Below are 20,945 nucleotides of genomic sequence, written 5' to 3'. Positions count from 1 at the left end.
GCGACACTCGACATTCCCGCAGTTGTATCTGTGATGGCGTCGCGTTAAGTCCGGAGACGCCGCCGTTCGTATCTCCGGCTCTTGTAGCGCCCACCATAACATCTTCAGAATTTTTGTTTTTATTGTTTATACTTTCCATTTGATTCCCACGAATAGGGGAGAACATAAAACTCCACAGGAGCAGAGATCCCCGTACCCAAACTGTGGCCCTATATACGCTGTGAGGTCGGGCGGTATCACAGGTTTGGCCACTAGTGGCTGATGCACACCCCAGCCGCTCTAAATAGAGCACCCCCGCACGATGAACCGCCATGCGGGGGATTGTGGATTTTTTATTGAGGTTAACTCCTTTTGACCCGGCCGACCAAGGCAAGGCCCTCGGTCCCATCAAAGGCTGCTAGACATAACAACAACACCTTATCATTTGGGATAACGAGTTTGGAGACGGTGGCCGGAGCCTATCCACCCTGTTTCTGCACCGAAAGCTGGCAAACCCGTCCCTGCTCTTGGTAGTGTCCCTCACTCTTCGCCTGCCCGGTATGGGTAGCCTAGGAGATCACGGAGACACGCCAAGAGCACCCCGGGTGTCGGGTTATTGGCAGCACCGGTAAGTAATCCCACCAGGAGATCACTTACCGTTGCCCCCAGGGCGCACCAGCCATAAGCCATTCCCTTGACTGTGAAGTGTGGGACGTCCAGGGGTATAATGACAACACTAGGGTTGAGTATAGAATGAATCTTTATTGTAAAATGTTGGCCTTATATACTAGTGAAACGTACACATCTTTCTTTGTTCGTGTTAATTGATGCGTAATAATCGAATTAAAATAGAATGAATGAATGAATGAATGTTTATTTGTATCAAACAAGCGTATATATACAGGTGTTTCATTTTTGTTTTTGGACGATCCTTGTTTTGCCATGACTGGCGTACAAATATTGTTTATATACTAACTAAATTAACTATGTACAAGATACTATAAACCTAAACTTACAGACTACGATTCTAATTTATAATTTTATGTAATTCATGCAATTATACACATAATTATCCAATTAGATTTTAGGTGTATAAAATTAATGAATAAGTATTACAGTTATATATTATATTACAATGATATTCGTGTTGGTAATAAAAATTTTACGTTACAATTTACATTTGTTTATAAATTCATCAACAGAATAATAACAATGTTTAATTAAATAATTAAATAACTTCTTCTTAAAAATATTAAAAGGCATTTCTCTAAATGTATCAGAGAGAATATTAAATATCTTAATGGCCATACAGTACGAATTTTGTCGTGATAACGCTAGATTGGTTTTCGGCAAGTTTAACTTAATCCTATGTGTCCCTCTTTCAGAGTTAGTGACCCTTACACAGGGACCGGACAACCCTTTCCGCGATAAAACCCTATCAATGGGCGACACTTAAACACGGCTAACACATTGAAAGACTTTCCCTTTTGAACTGCAAGCCCATTCATACCCCTACCTTTGACTAACCCTTACCGAAAAGCTAACCAAAAATAAGGCTAGCCCTTAATAAGGGTTACCCTTATCTTTAAGCGCTTTTTATAAAGGTTTCCCTTTGCGTGAAAGAGACAGGATTAGTATATATCTACGGTAGTGTATGAAAAGGAAAGAAAATACGTGCCTAGTCAAAGAACGCCGCCGTCGCCGCCGATGATCGCTCGGATTCGAAGTAATGTGTTCTTTATGAACAAGGTAGACGACTTAAATTAGCACGCTTATATGCTAAAAGTGAAGCCCTTTATAAGGCTAACCCTTATAAGCAATATGCAAGGTGTTGGTGAGCGGATGATAAGGGTTTTGTAAGGGTATTTGGGCTACCGATTACTCAAATGTGGTAGCTTTATATAAGGGTTTTTAAAAGCAAAACAAAGGGTTTCGTCAGGCAAAGGGTATGGTGAGTTAAGCCTTATGCAATACCCTTATAAAACCCCGATAAGGGATAGCGGGCCGGTCCCTGCCCTTACATCAAACAGTTCTATATTTTTCTTTACAAAGATACACATTTCAAACACATATACTAGACATGGAAGTGGCAGTATACGTTTGGATTGGTAAAGTGGCTTACAGTGGTCTAAGAAATCGGCTCCACATAAAGTGCGGATGCATTTTTTTTGTATTTTGAAAATTATTTCAGCATCCGTCGAGTTTCCCCAAAGTATTATCAATGTGACTCTTCCAGTTACAGAAGCAGTCCAATGTTATTCCTAAAAATGTCGCAGATTTAATTAACTTCTTCAATTGACTGATTATCATATAAATATTATATTATATTATATTGATATTTAAATTCGTCATTTTACTTTTACATGTCAAAAATTGTATAATTAACTTCTTCAATTGACTGATTATCATATAAATATTATATTATATTATATTGATATTTAAATTCGTCATTTTACTTTTACATGTCAAAAATTGTATAAATTTAGTCTTTGCCAAATTAATGCTCAGATTATTATCTCCCATCCAATTAATTATGTCATTTAATGCTTGATTTATTTCATGTTCAAATGTTAAAATATCACTACACTTTATTAGTAAGGTAGTGTCATCAGCGAACAATATACATTTGTGATTCGTTGCATCTGGCAGGTCATTAATGTAAAGAAGGAATAGCAATGGACCTAATATACTTCCTTGAGGTACGCCTGTAGGATTGAGTTTGTAGTTCGATCTGTACGCTAATCTATCATGACCAGTCATTTTCATGATTTCTACGCACTGTTGTCTGTCACTGAGATAACTATTAAGCCAGTCATAAGCAAGACCCCTTATTCCATACTAGGGCTTCCAAAATTACGGAAATATCAATTACGTTATTGGTAACGGATTTTTTTTTTAAATTACTTAATTCCGTAATTACGGAATTTTTCCCATCTTAGTTAAAATTGGTATATTTTCAGTAGTATCAATGAAAACAACAACTTTTCAGACATTATTAAAGTTTTATTATAATTGCAAACATAAATGGAAATTAAAATCAACAATTATTTGAACAACTTCAATTTTATTTGTTTATTGGCGTTTCTCCTGAAAATGAGCCCTCATGAAAGATAGAGCGTCCAAAGATTTATCAGCTAAGGAGCTTCGCAGCTTATTGCAAAAATAGCCGGCAGAAGAAAAAGCTCGTTCAGCTTCAACACTCGTCGGCTGTATTGTTAATAAATAATTGTACGCGGCTTTAAGATAGACTTCGCGTCCACCGCCAGTACTATCATAAATACACATTTCGACTCTTATAATCGGGTCTAAGACTCTGTTGGCAGTGGAAACATTTTTGCTAGCTGTTGTAGCCTTGTGTAGCTCTTTATCGAGTTCTTGTGCGAAGGTTAAATTTTCTTGTCCATTATCGCTAGTTGTGGTTGCAGTAATCCTTAAGCATTAAGCTAATCCTTAAGCATTAAGCTATACTCCGAAGACGCATCCAATTCACACCTTATATGTCTAGTAGAATATTCCACACCACCAAAATTTGAACTGAACCTTATGACACCATTCAATTTATATAAATTTACTTCTAATCTAGTGAGTTTACTATCTGAAATTAAGTATGGTTCCGAATTTAAAATCTCTACCAAATAATTTGGATAATCATAAGTTACGCATACTTTATCAAAATTTTTATCCGAACTAATAATTGTAGAATATCCTCTATATGGTTCAGTTAAATATATTAAAGACTCTTCAGAAAAACCTGGAACTAAATAGTATTCATATAAAATTTTACCAGATTTTATAACCTCAACACACAGTATGTCATTAAACAATCTAATTTCCAATTTTAATCTCATTAATCTAGCAGAAAATTTAGGTTTGAAAAAGAAAACATCAGAATTCTTTTCCTGAACATTCAAAGTTATACCAAACTCTGTATTCATAAAGAATTGCTCATAATTAAACTTATACAAAAATACTTTACGCAACTTATGTGTAATCACGTTTTTCAAAAACGAGTCCTGTTTAGCACCTATACAAGAAACAACATTTACAGTTGTCCACGTTGGCAAAGTTCGAACGGGAATCTGAGTTACATTATAACAAGAGGGTCTATGCAAACACATACGATTACTTAACATTGGTGATGTCATCACAAAGGAACAAGACAAAACCCCTGAAGGTATTCTATTTGGTATGTATATATTATAATCTTTGGGCTTAATTCCAGTTATCATATCTATAGTACCTATACCATAAGTTTTAATAGCTCTTCCTGATCTGCTGACCACTGGATATGCATTTGTGTCATTATCTGCATTACTATGAACAAACCACCTACGCTTATGACTCACACGTAAATAATTAAATGGCAACCAATCATAATTAACAAATTTGAATTCCTCACTTCGCTGGTGGTCAAAACTGCAATAATCTGCATATACACAAAATATACTCACTAATAAAATTAATTTAATCATTATTAAGGTCTTTTAGTACCCCCCGAGATCGTAACGTTTTTAGTACCTAATGGTAAACCAAAAGTATCACCTGACACGTACTTTATATAAATAGCCAATACTCCCACAAGGACAATTACCATTTTATTCCTCCCACCATCTATGCACATATACAAAAATATAATTACAGACGTCCACAGATGAAAGAAGAATTCCAATGTTGTCTCATTAACTATTAAAAACACCGAATACACCAGTTCGACTGTAAGAGTGATATAAGATGGCTTAAGGACAACTGTAAGTACGTTTAGAGCTATCAAAGTAGATACTCTTTTATGCTTTTTAATATGAGTAACCAATTCTATAGGTACATGCAAATCAAATTTTCCCTCAGCAGTTAATTTTTTCATACGTGCAAGTAAGTAATCAGTCGGATGTGTTACAGAAAAATATTCAGCGTAAGTCAAAAACGCCCATACTGCAAACAATCCCAATGATATGGGATTAGCGAAGATCTTAACCATCAAATTTGAAAAGGAAGTAGACACGGCCAGTATTTGCAGTTTCAATGTAGGCTGGTTGCTGCAAACGGCGCCGCAGACTCTCTTCTGCTTTTTTAAACTGCACTCTATCAAGTATCTTATCTTATCTTATCTTATAGTTTCGGGGGCCCTTTCGGATACACTTCGACCCATAGGGATCTTTTGTGCAGTTACCCCCTAGAAAAGACCCGTCCGCTACTCAAGAGCCTTCCCCACCATCTCCATATGCCGGATGATGGACCTTATGGGTAGCTTTTTGAATTCCTTTGGTACCAGGTAGCCTGTTCCAAAGTCCTTCATTCTTTGTCTGGCGAGGGCGTGACATTCACACATAAGGTGTTCTATTGTCTCTTCCTCTTCGCCACACATACGACAATCGGTGTTGTCAGCGTGCCCCATCTTGGCCAGGATTCCCTTGACCCCGTAATGGCCAGTAAACACCCCCGTTATTATTTGGAGTTGCCGTTTGCTAAGTTTCCAAAGCTTTTTGCTCCAACCAGAGTCTACCCCTTGTATAAAGAGCTTTGAGTGCTTTAGACCCGTCAGACTGTCCCATTCTTCCTGGTGTTTGGTCTTAGTAAGGTCTTTGATAGCCGTTGTGATGGTTCCCTGTGAGAGCCCCACGAATGGTTCCGGACCTATAAGGTTGTTTGCAGATCCGGCTCTGGCAAGTTCATCTGCATTTTCATTGCCCATGAATCCCTCGTGCCCTGGGATCCACACCAGTTGCACTTTGTTTTGCCTTCCAAGCTTGTTCAGAGCTTGGATGCCATTGTATACCAGTCTAGAGTCCACTCTAGGCGCCTTAAGCGCTTTGAGTGCAGCTTGGCTGTCGCTGAGAATATAGATATTCTTCCCTTGGGTTTGCCTAACTATATTCTCATGTGCACAGGCAATTATAGCGTATGTCTCGGCTTGGAAGACAGTGGCGTAATTGCCCATGCTTATGCTACTACTAAAGTCATTTGCATAAATGCCTGCCCCAGTACCAGAATCTGTCTTGGACCCGTCTGTGTACCATATGATGTCATTTTCATCAGACATTGGTGCTTCAAGACCTTCGGTCCATTCAGCCCTTGTTGGAACTTTAACATTAAAATTCTTACGGAACACAAACTTGGGTTGCATCTTATCGCAGCCCATATTCGTAATCCTTTTCATGAAATTGTCACATTCCATGTTTGTGTGTTTAGTCTTTGGCTTGTTATCGCTCCAGAGGCCTGTCAAAGCCAGCCTGTGTAACGATTTCCGCGCCTCAGATTGTATCACTAGGTGCAGCGGCGGGAGGTCTAGTAGTACCTCCATCGCCGCTGTTGGCGTCGTTCTAAACGCGCCAGTAATAGCCATGCACGCCGTTCTTTGTATTTTCGTAAGGGCATCCCTGCATGTGCTCTTTAGTGTCCTTGGCCACCATGCCAGGCATCCGTACAGAATGATAGGTCTTACCATCATGGTATAGATCCATCTCAGTACCTTTGGGTTTAATCCCCACGTTTTGCCATATGCCGTTCTACACATTCCAAACACCCTCAGTGCCTTGGTTATGGTAGTTTCGACATGCTTTTTCCAGTTCAGTTCTTTATCTAGTGTTAAACCTAGATATTTCACTTCATCGGACATTTCCAGAACCCTTCCATAAAGCTTCAGCTGTTTCATGCCGTTAAGGGTCTTTTTCCTGGTAAACGGTACTACTACTGTTTTGCCAGGATTGATGGAGAGCTGATGATGGTTGCACCACCTCTCCACTTGCTTCAGTGCTGTATTCATGATTTCCGATACCGTTCCCGGGAATTTCCCGTTTACAAGAATCACTAAATCATCTGCATACCCTACCGTGTATATTGGGCCTTTGTTTAGTTCTTCCAGCAGTGAGTTCACTACCAGGCTCCAGAGAGTCGGTGAAAGAACCCCCCCCTGTGGGCAACCCTTCGTGGCCGTGGCTAATATTTCATCTCCCATGAGGGTGGACTTTATTAGTCGGCTATTTAGCATAGTACCAATCCATCTACAGATTGTCGGTTCTATGCCATGTTTAGATGCTGCAGTGCTGATTGCCTGATACGTGGTGCGGTCAAATGCCCCCTCCACGTCTAGAAAAGTGGCTAGGCATAGTTCCTTGTTCTCTATCGCCTGCTCTGCTTTGGTTGTCACCAGGTGCAGTGCCGTTTCAGTCGATTTACCCGGCTGGTACGCACATTGCAATTGGTGCAGTGGATGTCTCTTAAGAGGACCATCCCTTATATGTCTGTCTACCAGTTTCTCCAATGTTTTGAGGAAAAATGATGACAGACTTATCGGCCTGTACGATTTGGCTTCTGTGTAATCTGCTTTGCCTGGTTTAGGCAGGTATGTTACTTTTACCATCCTCCACACACGTGGCACGTGTCCGAAAGCTATGCACGCTCTGTACAGTCTACCTAAGTGTGGTATTAGTACATTGGCGCCCTCTTGTAGTAGTATGGGGTAGATTCCATCTGGCCCCGGGGCTTTGTATGGCTGAAATGTTGATAGTGCCCATTGTATCTTATCGTGATCTACTACCTTTTTAGACGTGTCCCAGTTGTACCTGGTAGTGCTAGTGGGTTGTTCCACCACACTAGTTACTATATCGTCCGTTACGCTCTGGTGTATTATCGAGCCTGGGAAGTGTGTGTTACACATGACTTTTAGGGTTTCTAACCCCGTTTCAGTCATTCCTCCATCACTTCTTCTAACTGAAGTGAGCGGAACTGACTTCGTTGTGGCTAGCGCTTTTGTAAGTCTCATGCCTTCCGGTATGGACCTGATTTGATCGCAATGGTTCATCCATGCCTTCCTTTTTGCTTTCCTCACCGCTTTGCTGTATTCAGTGAGTTTCTGCGCATAATGCTGAAAGTCCTTAGTCCTTTTAGCATCGTTGAAGACAGCCCTGGTTTCCTTCCGGAGTTTTGCGATCTCCGGGTTCCACCAGGGCACCTTCTTCGCCAGGATTTTCTTTTCCGGGCAGTTGTTTGCCCAGGCTGTATAAACAGCTTGTACCATTCGGTCTGATTCAAGTTCTATGTCACTGATAGAGTTTAGCTTGCCTTTAAGGTCTCCCAGTTCCGCCTTCAAGTCGCTTTTGAACGCTAACCAGTCGGTGTTTCTGGGATTCCGTTTGCGTATAATTTCTAATTGAATTTTAGTCTTATACCTAAAGCATATGTATCTATGGTCCGATAAAGAAATCTCCCCAGAGACATGCCATGAGCTAATCTTACTACTCGCGTTGTTGGACGCTAGCGTTATATCAATAACCTCACCCCGCCTAGCATTGACGAATGTCGGTTCATTGCCTTTGTTTAATAATTGTAAGGAAGAGCTTACCAGAAAATCCAGTACCTTCTCCCCTCTTCTGTTGACATCCGAGCTTCCCCAGATGACGTGGTGTGCGTTCGCGTCGCAGCCGATGATCAGGTCGGTGTTCGCCTGGCTGCAGTAGACAGCAAGATCCCGCAGTTGCCCAGTGATTGGATCTGCTGCCTCGTAGGGAAGGTAGGCTGATGAGAAGATTAGAGCCTTACCCCCCCCCTTGTTTTGGATCTTGACCGTAGTCAGATCCCTGGAACAGAAAGCATGTAGAAGCATAGCGTCAATGCCATTTTTAACATAAATACATGTCCTCATATTACTTTCAGGACAAACATACAACATTGTCCCGCCAGTACCGTTTAAGCCTCTTATCTCGCCTTTGTAAATATATGGTTCTTGAATAAGAGCAATATCGAACTTGTCGCTTTTTAGCTGCCTAGCCAGAAGGGCAGTGGCTGCTTTATTGTGCTGAAGATTTATCTGTACGCACCTTATACCCTCCATTGCGGCTTTTTAATGTTTGGTGGTGCTGAGATCAGCAGCCACTTCTTGGACCGTGTCGTCCCCGTCGTTGTAAGACATGGGTGATATGTTGCCGTCCAGGTAGAGTTCCGAAAAACCGCTCAGGTACTCTGACCCCGCCACCGAGTTCGGTGACGATGCCCGAGCCATGAACGGTTCAGCGTAGTCCCCCCCGGGCTGCACCACATCCCCCGTCTCCTCCGACCGGTCCCCAGCCACCTCCACAGGTGCGTCGCCAGTTGGTGGCGCCTCCCGTTCCGGGGCCTCCCCTGTCACCGTAGCAACCGTAGCCTCCTCGGGTACTACCCCACAGGCCCCGATCTCAGCCCCCTCAGGCCCCTGCTCCCTCCCTTCTTCCAGGAGCTTGAAGTGGCTGGTGTCGAGCCCAGAGTGCAGAACATAGTCGGCCTCCTTGATGACGGCGGCCGACACCCGGTCCATCAGGACGATTCGCCTGGTGCTCGGCCCCGACCCCACGGTGTCGACTATCTTCCACTCGCTTGTGTGCAGCCTCGGGTTCCTCCTCTGCAGCACTCTGAGGGCTCTCGTGATGTCCTGACTGCCATCAACCACCGTTTTCCAGGCCATCTTGACCGGTTTCGGCAGGTCTCTGGCACTCATGACCTTTAGGCGCAGCCCGGCAATCTCACCACCTCCGATCACCGTGCTGAGCCATTCCACGGTCTCCCTCCCCTTGCAGGTTACGCTGAGCGCGCCCCCCACAAGGTTGCCGAGTGTGATGTCGGGCATAGGTTCGGCGGCCTCATCAAGGAATAGGAGCAGAGCTCCTACGATCGCCGGCATGTGCTCCTGCATCACCTTCTCAGCTGGAAAGGCCACTGGGACGATGGCCATCTTCTCGCTCGCCACGACTTCCGCAAACGATCCTCCCACCTTCGTTCTTTTGGGGTCGCTAGCGAGCAGAGACGAGTCGCCACTGGCCCCCAGTGGCCTCTTATTTGGTGGCCTTCCCGCTCCACTAGTGTTGGGTCCGGCCACCATTTGCGCGTCCGTCCTCGCAATTCGCGCCTTCGCACGCCTCTTCTGCCTCCTGGACATAGCGGCTCCTCCACCCGACTGCTCGTCCACACCCTTGGGCGTGGCCGCACTGTCATGGGCGCCCGGAGCAACGCCAGCAGGATTTGGAAGTGGTGCTCCTGCTTGCCTCTCGCAGTGGGCCATCGTTCCGCTGCCTACTCCTCCAGCACCTGCGTTAGTCGGTCCCCTTACGGGAACTTGCTGAACGCATCCACTTTTCAACCCTTGGGGAAAAGATCTGGTGGTACCTTTGGAGTGGCCTGCTCCACCATGGCCTCTGCTTTTCGCGCCATGCGCGCCCTCCGTCCTTGCGGACCTCCATGCCTTACTGCCACCTGCTCCCGTGTTCCTGTCAGGGACAGGTCCACTCCCAGCTGGTGCAGCAACCTTTGCGCTATGCGCCTTTGCCTCATCCCGTACGGGTCCGGCTTTTTCTCCTCCTACCGTCGTTTTAGGTATTATGTTATCCATAAACCAACAGGAAAATTTTCAGCAGCTAGGCTCCCCACCCTCCTTGGAGCCTCACATTTGGGATGCTTTGACACATCAGAGATACCTAGCTGATATAGCGTCCCAGAGTGCGTTGCCCATGAATCCGCACGGTGCCAAAACCTTAGTCAGCTCCACAGCCAACACAGGAATCGTGCTCCGCCGATTACAGACCCCTACACTCCAGGAAACTCGCCACGTGGCCATCTGACTGGACACAACAGCCGATTGATCCTGGCTGGCTAAGCCAAGACCTCCCGTGTGAGATGAATCTAGAGCCGAAGGAACTTCGTCTAACGGGGATAACGACTACAGACCCCCGCTTCGCACCCGCTCCCAGGATCTCCTTCTCCACCCGTACGGGTCCCCGCGCACGGCACAAACACGCGGGTGGCATTCTACCGCTAATCATCCTTCTTTGTGGATGAAAAGCCCGCTGCGACATGCCACGTCATCGCTTACGGTTGATTTTACGGGATATGGATCTTTATTTGCGCGCCACCATCGTTCTGCCCCTGCATGTTCGCCTCCGTTAACGAAGACGAACCTACAGTGGCTTCTCGACGTTGGCACGCAAACATAGATCCATATGAGGGATGGTGGGGGGTGTTCTTTGCACTGGTTCTCTTTCCTGGCCCAGTAGTAGATGGTGTCATGCGGATGACATCGTCTACCTCCGAGCCTGGTGTTCGATCCGTTGCAAAGCTCACCCCAAGATGATTCAACTGGTTGTTTCTGTTCTGCCTGTTTCTACGGTAGAACCAGGCAGTTAACAGGCGGTAACCTCGGGAAGGAGCACAACCAGTTTTGCCTCGAGGTTCTCTGCAACTTGTGCTCCCCCCGAGACCATTCACCATGCCAACCACCGGACAGGTGGCTGCCATAGAGATAGACCCATCGCAAGCAGCGACCGGTCGCAAATTATTCCTTGCGTATGGACCCACCTCCGCCCACTCTATCAAGTAACTTCAATGAATGTTTTTATTTCATCTGACGACGGTTTTTCGAATGTATCTGAAGCTGCAGTAGTAAAAAAAGTTCATTGTTATGCAAATATTGCAAAACCCCGGATGCAATGGTTCGTCTTTCTTTGATTCTTTGTCTGAGAGATGAAGCTAGTCGTCCATTGAGTTCATTTGATTGTAGATCTAATTTATTAAGCATAAAACGTAATGCAGCGTCCGCTGTTACTAAATTAGCATCACGACGACACAATGATAGTACCGTCGTCTTAATCAGATCCAAACTATTATGAATGTTTTGAAGATCTTCAATTTCTATTTCCGTAAACTTAACATTCGACTTCAAATCCAGTAATGCTTTCATTACACATGTTTTTAATTTAAGGAATCTGCCAATCATATCTGATAAACTACTCCATCTAGTTTTACAGTCTAGTATGAGAGCCAGGCTCTTGCCACACTCTTCTAAAGAGTATTTTTGCAATAAGTCATTTTTCAAGGGCGACTTATGAAAAGATTTCACTACACCTCTAACTTTTTTGATCAGATCTTTATATAAAAATTGTGGTTCTGGAAACCTGGGCTCTTCTATAGAGAATCCATCTTCAGCTACTTCATCCTCTGCGTCAGTATCACTGTCTTCTGGTGCGAAGTCCGATTGATTTGGTTCTGGTTGAACTTGTGGAGTTTTCTGATTTTTATATAGAACATCAATTACCGCAAGCTGTATGCCGTGGGCAAAGCAAAGTTGATGGTGACCGGTAAAAATCTTGCCCATTTTAATCATCACGCTGGCTCCATCAGTTGTAAATGAAATTATGTCACTTTCGAGACCGAGACCAAACGCACTCAAATGTTGTTTTAATAATTGGATACCAACCTCTGCTGGCATTGAACCCTGGATTCTCACCAATCCCAAATTGTTGTACTTCCCAAGGCCTAAGTCTTTATGGTGGATATTGACGTTTAAGTATCTTCTATTTCGAGTGGAGCTCCATTCATCGAAGGTCGCAGTGAATCTTTGATTTTGAGATTTCATTTCCTTAAAGTTTCTTATTAATCCAGTTTTTATTTGATCACTCGTATTTAAAACAATCTTTGCTATAGTGGTAGGTGATTTTGGTAAATCATATCCAGACTGTTTGAACAGATATCTTAAATCCTCAGACGTACAGAATTTGCTGAAGGGAATGCCGTCCAAAGCTGCCATTCTGGTAACACGAGCTTCCATTGTTAAATCACACGAATAGTAATCTTTTATTGTTTGTTTACTTTTTTTCGCTGCAGGTTCATTCTCAGTTTCGTGGACTTGATGCTGTGTATCCCGACTACAGAATGGATCTACCATTTGATTACCGTGTCTAGAACGCATGTGCGTATGTAAGGCTGCAGTGGAACCACCAGTAGTTTTTAATATTTTTTGACAATGTTTGCATTGGACACTTTGTCCGTTATCTTCCCTTAGGAAATGTTCCCAAATTGCTGATTGCGTTCGTTTCTTAAAAAATTCCTTGTATACTGCCTGCTTTGGCGATGACCTGAAAAATAAAATAAACAAACAATAATAATTCAGTTTTCATAAAATCTTGTACTGCATTGTACATTCTAAAATGAACTTGCAAGAATTCACCGCCTTTTAACTTTCATTTGGAAAGCGAACCATAATATGTAAAGAGTAAGGACATGTCATTTTAGCGGAATATGCATTAGTGCATTACCCCTATAATAAGAGATAATAAGAAAAAATAAAGTAAACATTAAAGGTGTCCGTCATGTTACTCATGTCATAATTTTTTCATAACATATGTTACATATGTATGTATGTATGTATGTAAACACTTTATTGTACATAAGACAGATTACAAACACAATAAAAGAACATAAATATATACAATGTACAAAGGCGGACTTATCCCTATATCCATATGTATATACATAAATAGTTACATACTACATGTCCAAGACCAAATACGTAATCGTGCTTGTCAGTTATCACACAAAAAGGCAATGTAGTATTTACTTTTTAAATTTTTTACAACAGATAAATTTAAAGATAATAGGCAATGATTATCTTAAAATATTCATAGGTATAAAATGCCTAAATAATTCTTATTGTATTGGCTATTTAAAATACTTACATGGTTTAGTTTGTACTGTAATCGGATTCGACTCGCCGCACCAAGAGCACACACATAAGAGAATATCACTTAAAACTTGTTCAATGTTCAGGTACCGTTGCTTATTATTCACTACCACTATTCACAGTTTAAGTAATTAACAGCAATGCACAAATATACAGACATGAACATTTTAGTTTGTAATAATAGTGTCCCGGATGACTGCCGATTGACGACTAAACTACTTCTATTTCAAATATCATACCCGAACATCTTCGAACGCAATCAGGGATTCCCCATCCCCAATAAGGGACTTTCTTTTTTGACTCTTTGTACTCTGTAGACAATATTGATCTTTATTTCTTGTGTGAAAAAACGTATAATTCTAGTCTAAGGCCTAAGCCTAACAGGGAATTACCGAGTCCTCGCAACGCAACTGATTAAAGTAGGCCCAAGACGGGGAAGTCCCGTGCCCGCTAGTGTCGAATATGTTTAAAGTGCATTCAGTGGGCGTGTTTTAGCAAAAAAATACTAAAAATGTACAACGGAACGTATGTGATACTGAAAGTAAAAAATAACGTAATTACGGATTTCAAAATTTTAATTACGTATTTATGAGAAGCTTAAAAATCATCCGTAATTCCGTTATTACGTAATTACGGAATGGAAGCCCTATTCCATACCTATACAGTTTACTCATTAATATGTTATGGTTCACATAATCAAATGCTTTTGTCATATCTAACAAAACTGCTACTATGGGTAGCCTATTGTCAACATTTTCGATGACATATTTTATCAGATTAAAACATGCTTTAGTAGTTGAGCTATTTTTACGAAACCCGGTTTGCTCTTTTTTTAGTACTCGAGAGTTTGATATAAAACTAGTGATTTTATTATGCATAATTTTTTCAATAATCTTAGACAGAATGGGTATAAGGGTAATTGGTCTGTAATTGCTAACCTCGGATTTGATTCCTTTTTTATATAATGGTTCACGACAGAGTATTTAAGACGTTGCGGGAAAATACCTTGTGTGAATGATAGGTTTAATATATTGCACAAAGGTCCCGATAAGCTGATTGCACACAATTTAATAACCTTCGTGCATATGTCGTCGTATCCAGTGGAGTTTGTATTGCGTAGACTTTTTATCGCCTTGATCACATCTATGTTGTCAACTGGAGTAAGGAACATACTGTGTACATTTTGGGGTATCCTGTTGGAGTTATGTACTGGATGTTGTTGTCCTTGTGTTGTGTTTATGAAGTAACTACTCATTTTTTCAGCTATGTCTTGTGGATCGTGAATAATCTCATTACCAATTACAATTTCAGCTATGTCTTCGGTGGCCTCGGTCATGTTACAGCTATTTTTTATTATTTGCCACGTAGCTTTACATCTGTTACTAGAGTTGTTTATAAATCTCATATTAGAAATTTGCCTCGCTTTATGTAGGCATTTTTTTAACATTTTTGTATATGTTTTGTATTGTTTTAAATCGTCTTTATTGTGACTATTTCGAGAAGCTATTCTATATAAAGTACGTTTCTTTGCACAGCTAATCTTTACTCCTTTCGTGAGCCATTTGTTTTTTACTGGTTTAATAATCCTCTTTACTTTGTTGTGGAAAGCAAAGGTTGTAAAATAGTATAAGGAGCTATTTGTCCAACGCTGCATTAGTATCGATCTCTTGTAATACTTCAATGAAAGACAAAGCGAACATACACTCGTAAAATTTTTGTAGATTGTCCTTACTATAGTCTCTTTTTAATTCGTGCCAATATATGTTTCTTTTTCACTGATGTGGTTATGTTTATTTTACAAGATAAACTCTGGCCAGTTTCATGGTCTGAAAGACTTAAGATATGTGTATTCGGCTCAATATCTGTAATATTGCTAACCATCAAATCTATGCATGTTTTTTTTCTCGTAGGGCTATAAATATGATTATAGATATTGTAATTTGAAAGTATTGATATAAGTTCTTTTTTTAATTTATTATCTTTCAGTACATTAATATTCCAATCTCCGCAAAGCACAATCCGTTTCTTATTATTTTTAGTAACACATTTTAACAACTGATTTAACAGAGAAAAAAAATACTTTTATATCTGAATTTGGCGTCCTGTATATACAGATCACTATCAAATTATACTGGGGTATCTCGATTCCGCAGCTTTCAAATTCTAATGGTTGAGAGAGACCCTGAACTTTTTCAAGAACTACATATTCTAAACCCGTCTTAATGAGAATACAAGTGCCACCTCGCTTCTGATGTTGCCTACAGTATGAAGCAGCAACATGATAATTATTTATGGTGAGGTTTTTTATGGATCCTAATTTTATAAAAGTTTCACACAAACATATTATTTCTAAGTGACCCAATTTTACCTTAAGGTCATCAATTACGGACTCAAAAATTTCCATTTTCCCTAGTATAGATTTCCTTTGTCTGTGTTCATCGGAGCCTGAATGCTAAATATGGGAGTGTGACGTATGCACTCAGATGGAAGATAGGTATTGTACAAGGTGTGGCCTACGATGGGAGATAGGTGTTTGTACAGGGTGTGGCCTACACCACAGCTTCCCCGTTTTTTTTGAGACAAAAAATAGTTAATAATAATATTTTTTGGCTTAAATAATCTTATTTTACTTATGGCTATGGTGTACATAATACATATGGTTTCTTAGAATTCTATTTTGGAATATAATGAAATGGTAATTAGTTAATAACATTATTATTATTATTTATGGTTCTTGTTTTTTTTTTGGCATTCCATTATTATTATTATTATTTTTTAGTAATCCTATCTTATTTATGTCTACGGTGTACATATGGTTTCTTAAAATTATATTTTGAAATATAATGAAATGGTAATTAGTTAATAGCTTTTTTTCGTAATTTTATTTAATTGTTTGGGTTACATATGGTTTCTTATAATTCTATGTTGGAATATAATAAGAAGCAAAAATAGTCTAAGTATTATCTGTGTTTACAATTTGCTTATGCTACTTGTTCCTTATATGACTATGGAATGCATTGTTGCACCAACATGTGTTTATTGGTATCTTAACGGTTCAAATTATATTTATTTGTTTTGTTTATTCTGTGTGTTATGGAGATAGTAGTTTCTTATATGGATGGTAAGACTTAATTGTTATAAATACAACATATTAAGCAAGTATTTAGTATAGTTTAGTATTATAGTTACTAAGTTACATTGTTAAGTTATCCATAATAGGTAAATAAAATGTATTTTTTTTCCTAGAAAAAATTCGTAATTTGTAAAAATATAAACTTACTGGATGACAAATAAAAGAATAATTCCTAATCTAAATTATCTTCTGTCAGTGTCATTGTCATTGAATATATGCGTAATTGTTCTTTGTCTCTATCCTTCGTACAAATTATTAAAAATCAACCTGTTCATTAATTCTCTCATTTGTATACACGGTATATTGTTATTTATTTATTTATTGTGTATACATTATTTATACCATGAATTATTTTAACTTCTTTTAACACTTTCTTACGTGTTTAAGGACTTTCATGAATGGTAACTAGACCGTATCATGATGTATCAAGCATTCAGTGCCTGCATATATGTATCTAATACCCTCGCGTGGGATTTAAGCTCGTTCCGTACACTATCGAGCTGTAGGTAAGTAAGCTTCTTTGTGTTTCGCGTTACTTGTCTTTTAAATGAGTACATATATAGTAATTACACAGCGTATTTTAGCGCATGTGTATTCAGCATGTGGTCGGCCGACCTTATTATTATATTCGATATATTTTATTTTGGATACAAAATAATTATTTTTTTATAGCGCGCTGTTACATAATAATATGTAGACTTGTTAATTTCACAGTATAGTATTATATAATCTGTGATTTCACACATCGGAATAAAATAACTTTCCGTGTGGCTTAGGACCTTTGCAATTGAGAGCTCGCTCGAATTGTTTTATTTTCAAAGGTTCCGTTTATGGTTTGTATCTTGGTGTACTACCCCGTAGTAGAATTAAAAGCATATAAGAGTCACAATAACTTTTAGGTGATCAGGCTAATCGTTTGATTGCGATAATTATCTGATTTAGCTTTCCTATTTTTAGACATTTTTTTTTTCGTATTTCTTCCGTTAATCTTTTTATTTTCGCCATTTTTATTTTTGGGATATTTATGCCCTTTGTTCCGAAAGTACAAGACTTGCTCCGGTGCGGGCGTATATGATATGGACACCTCTTGGTCCTTTGCACCCTGTATGGCATCCTTTAGCGAGGAATATCCTCGCGATGCTACAATGGTACTTAGTTTGTCATTGCGCAGACCCTCTGCGAATTTATTCATCGCCATTTTTTCATTTAGAGGTTTCAAGATTTTATAGGCCTCTGGCTTCCCATTTGCCTGTATTACTGTGAGGTTTACGAATAATTCCTCTAACTCTTGGCCGTATCGCTCGATTGTCCTACCCCCTTGTTTTGTAGTTAATAGTTTTGTTTGTATCGCGGTTGCTGATTTCGTTGGTAATAGTCGGAGCTTCATTTCATTAATTAAATTGGTTACACTGGTATGCTTATCTGATATGGTAAGTTTTGCACTTTGAGTTAGACGAGTTTTAGTCACGAAGTTTATTAACATTTTTGCGTCTGATTCCTTGATTAGTGTAGAATACAATTCTATGGTATCTATGAGTTGTTTAGTAACGGCCTCTGAACCGTCCATGGGTGGCAGCAGTGCTGCCGCCGTTTTTAGGTGAAAACTGTCATTAGACGTCATTGTGTCTTGTTCGTATGTGGTTATGATTTTATTTTGTCATGTAATTTTTGAATGTCAGTCATAATTGTCTGTACGTTATTTACATATAATGTTCACATTTATTGTGAAACTGAGATTTTACAACAGTCTTTACACCTTAATAAAAATTTTTTTCGCAAATTATCAAATTAACGCAGTTGTGTTGAATTTGTACCTGTAGTTGCTGTTGCGCACTGGCGGTGGGGTTAGTGGAGAAGGGCTGGTGCAGGTGAGGCGGGTGCTAGACGCTCTGCTCTGCCTTGTTGGTGTTGCGCATCATCGTTGATACCGCTTGTCGCTCAATTTTTCTTGTGAGACACTTATGTATTTTTTTCCATATGGCATACATAAGAATGGCACATATTATTATCAGCACCGCTGTAGTTGTATATGTTGTGATTGTGTTGCTGCCCGCTTGTTTCGCGCTGGCGTCGTTGGCGGCTCCGTTCTGAGCGATGATGACCTCTTCTTTTCTGTCCTTGGTGCACTGACTTCCCATGACTTTGATAGTACTGGCTATCGCTGGTGCAGTGGAGCTGGCTGGCTAGTGGCTTCTAAGCTGGGGCTGCCTCGAGCAGCCCGACTGGCAGGCGCAGTGCCATGAAGTGGCTGGCTGGCTGACTGGCTGGCTGGCACGGCTGGCACGGTGGTTGGGCAGCCGGGCAGCGTCTAAGCTGGGGCTGCCTCGAGCAGCCCGACTGTCACGGTCGCCATGAAGTGTGGGACGTCCAGGGGTATAATGACAACACTAGGGTTGAGTATAGAATGAATCTTTATTGTAAAATGTTGGCCTTATATACTAGTGAAACGTACACATCTTTCTTTGTTCGTGTTAATTGATGCGTAATAATCGAATTAAAATAGATTTCCTTTGTCTGTGTTCATCGGAGCGTGAATGCTAAATATGGGAGTGTGACGTATGCACTCAGATGGAAGATAGGTATTGTACAAGGTGTGGCCTACGATGGGAGATAGGTGTTTGTACAGGGTGTGGCCTACACCACAACTGCGAATCCGCGAGGATCAACAGAAATTGGAATGGCCCAGACCCTCGTGGAGGTTACCCGACCTAGCGCCTCGTGCCGAAACACCAACAAAAAGATAGCAAATATAAGACGAGAGTTTACTGCAATGTTAATAAATTACAAGGAATACAAATGTTGATCTTATTAATAATTACGGCTAGGTTGAGTGGGAAATTGCGATGCGTGTGCAAGATGACGCTCTACTTTTTGGACAAAGTACAGATGCATCGTTTGCACGCGGAGATGTTGTTTTGGGTCAGATCAAAGTGCACATGCATAGCTGCAGAAAATGTACATCTTTGTACACTTGACGAATTACGTTTGACTTTACGTTATGACTTTAAATAGGTAATTAATATTGAATGACTTTACTATGGTTAGCGATAACCTTTTATTCGAGAAAAAAAAATTAAAAATGAAACATGGCGACGCCATCCGCGGCCTCTTCCTACTCGCGGGTGTTCCATCAGTTCCATGCCTCTTCCTACTGTAGTCCGCGGTTGGTCCTGGGCTGGGTCCGTGTTCGTTCTCGGCTGGCGTAGCGGCGGGGACACTATGTGGGTACTTCGGGGCCTGATGCCGCCTCGGCGGTGGCTGGTTGTGGCTGCTGGGGGGTCGGTGACAGTAGGGGGAAGGAAAATGGGAAATTAGTATTTGTCCAGTGCAAGAAAAAAATATGACAATAAAGAAGATATATGCTTACTTCAGTAGACCAATCCATGTTACCTTGAACACCGTCTAAAAGCAACTGGAAGAAAAATAAATAAATATAATGTATTTAAAAATATTATAAAACCATTAGTGAAAGTATAAGGAAGATAGTGAGATACGAATAAAAAGAAAAAAAAATACACCTCAGGAAAAAGGTCACCTATACCCATATCATCAGTGGGAATTTCTTGCAGGTCGTTTGTCTAAAAAAAATTTTTTTATATAATAAAATATATATAGTCAACTATAACAAAAAAATTAATAGTGATCAATAAGTATTGAAAGTTTTATTTTACAGTTAAAGCATGATAGTCACTATGAAAAGGGAAGAGAATAACCGTCACAGCTACCGTTAGGCGTTAGGGTCGCCAATGCTGCGACTCGCACCGACTGTCGGCCGGAATTCGACACGGTGACGTGTAGGGACTCGACCACTTTGTTGGGTCCCGCGATGGTGATCGAAACCCTCGATTGTGATGTTTATTGCCATCTACATTCTTCAGCGGCTTGGCAGCAGTAGTGGTAGGTAGGCAACGGTAGGTAGCGCATATGCTTGATCAGAAGATTCGTCGCTGGCGCTTTAGGCTAGGGTCGCCATCCAAAACAGAGGTTCCCAAACTTTTTTGGCCTAGCGCCCACTTAGGTATCAAAAAAAAGCCAGCGCCCACCATCACGAAATAATAGCTGAATTCTTAAAAAAAATATATATATTCGTCATAACAAAAACTTTTTAACCCTATACGACTTAGTATATACTATAACATATACCACACAATGAATACCACATAATGAAATACATACCTATTTCTATTCAAACTATTGAGGATGTTTTTATATTCACATAAAAATACAACTATAATTTTTAAACACATTATATTACTACAATATTGCCTTTATTAGAAAAAATAATCAACTTAGTGTTGTTAGAAAAAAAAACAGTGCGATGGATGTGCTTGATGGGATTTTGTTAATTGGTTAATA

At 40.5% G+C, this 20,945-nt stretch overlaps 1 long non-coding RNA gene across 1 annotated transcript; it reads left to right on the top strand.

Annotated features, from left to right (window-relative positions):
* Positions 1 to 579: 579 nt before the first annotated feature.
* LOC134747302 (uncharacterized) lies at positions 580 to 19,553 on the top strand. The gene is made up of 2 exons (XR_010128312.1): positions 580 to 679; positions 19,250 to 19,553. It is a non-coding gene; the product is annotated as an uncharacterized LOC134747302 (long non-coding RNA).
* Positions 19,554 to 20,945: the final 1,392 nt, after the last annotated feature.

Source organism: Cydia strobilella, chromosome 14 (assembly GCF_947568885.1).
Source record: "Cydia strobilella chromosome 14, ilCydStro3.1, whole genome shotgun sequence".
Classification (NCBI taxonomy): Eukaryota; Metazoa; Arthropoda; class Insecta; order Lepidoptera; family Tortricidae; genus Cydia; species Cydia strobilella.
The sequence above is the reverse complement of the archived record's forward strand: the minus strand, read 5'-3'. Positions and strand labels throughout refer to the sequence as shown.